Raw genomic sequence first — 1,886 nt, 5'->3', positions numbered from 1 at the left:
GGGGCAGGGGCAGTGAGGTGGTGATACTCAGGAATGGCCGCTGGGACTCCGAGACCTGTTGGGTGTGGGGAGTGAGAGTGAGTCCAGGGGGCCCCCAGGTGGAGGTTGAGGGGATGTCCTCATGGATGGGACTCCCAAGAGAAGGGTGGACTCAGCCTGCCGGAGACTTCCCACCCACTTCCGTTTCCCCTGAGCCGTTCTCTCCAGCTACTGTCCCTGAGGGGTCCTGGGCCAGGGCAAGGCAGGGGCCGATGTCCCTCTAGCTTTCCAAGCCTTTGTAACCTCCCTACCTCTCCTTCCCCACCAAACCCTGGGTCACAGCTCTGTCCTCACTGGCGTGCATGGCGGAAAAGCCCAGTCATTCCTGATGCTTCTCAGTAACCCCGAGGCAGCAGTTGTCACTCCTCGTCAAGCAAACGAGGACACTGAGGCGGAGAACTTCCCTCAAGGACCCCTGTGCCCATACCAGCCAGTCGGGTGGGGCTTCGGCCTTGACACCCGCTGACAGCGCCAGGCAGAGGGAGTGCCCTGAATCGATACCAGCAGGGTCTACGTTAGAGGAGTTTACTCCTGGCTTTGCATCCCTGGTCTGCCGGGCAGCCCCACTGTCACAGGAAGCCTGGTCCCTGCCTCTACCATGGGGCCAACTGCTTCCTCCATCTTGGGTTTTATCTGGCTCCCCCAAGGCCCACAGTGGCCTCTCAGAGCAAGCGTCCTCTCCAGGGTCATGTTGCCACTGGCTCGACCTCTGGGCCAGGAACAGGCGTGGGAGGGGGCTCCCAGGGCCTAGGTAGCCCCTTAGGGCAGCCCAGAGGGGTTGAGATGTGAGAGGAGATCTGGATGTTGGCCCGGGTGGCCCTGGCTGCTGACCATATGGCTCAGTTAGTGGGTGCTGGATGTGCCCCGAGAGCTGCACCGGGTGCTGAAGTCCCTGAGATCAAATGGCACAGAGCAAGAGTGTTGGAGACAGGTCGACCTCCAGGGTGCACAGGCTGGGTTTTAGGCCCCAGGCCTGGCCACGTCTCATCGAGCAGTGGGTGAGCAGTGGGCGTGGCTTTCCAGGTCAGTAAGTCTCATAGGACCAAGAAAAGTAAAACATTTAAAAAAAAAAAAAAAAACCTGAAACATCCTCACAGCATATCCCCAAGTGAAACTTGTCCCTGTTTCCTGCCCAGCCTGCCCAAGACCACAGCAACTCTGACCTGAAGTTGAGGGGTTTACTAAGCCCCAGTGGTCTGGACCTTCAGTCAAGAGCTCTTTGGTGGTACAGCTGGGAGCAATGAGTTTTTCCTTAGAAACTGTGTGTTCACACGCACACACACACACATGCACACACAAACACACATGGACCCCAACGCATTCTTTTAAGGGTTTCAAGGAACCCCTTAGGGTCCTTTCAAAAGTTCCAAGTGAACCCCTGCCTTGCCTGGGAGACATCTTGGCGTGATGGGTTTGCCAGATGTTGGAGTCAGATAATCTGAGCTTTGATCTTGACCTGTCCTAGAAGCTGGTGACCTTGGACATGCCACTGAGTTTTCCTGGCCCCCACTTTCTCACGCCTAAACTGGAAATATAATACAACACATCTCACAGGGCAGTTGTGGAAACACAAGGGACAAATTATATAAAGAATTTGGCATCATGCCTAGTACATAGTAAGTGCTCAGTAAATGGTTATAAGAAAAGAAATAGAGAATTGTCACTTCCACTAGGCAGCCTGTGTGTCTGTAGGGGAAGACTGGGAGTTAGGAGGGATGGCCCTAGCCCTGCTGTTGGTGAATCCTGTCACATCTCTCAGGAGATTCTCTTCATCAGTATAATGGGGACAGTGACACTTCTTATTAGCCATGTCCCCCACCCGTGCGGCAATGTGTCACACTGTGGTG

Source organism: Orycteropus afer, unplaced genomic scaffold (assembly GCF_000298275.1).
Source record: "Orycteropus afer afer isolate SDZICR_OR568_19922 unplaced genomic scaffold, OryAfe1.0 scaffold00130, whole genome shotgun sequence".
Taxonomy (NCBI): domain Eukaryota; kingdom Metazoa; phylum Chordata; class Mammalia; order Tubulidentata; family Orycteropodidae; genus Orycteropus; species Orycteropus afer.
Note: the sequence above shows the minus strand (reverse complement) of the source record.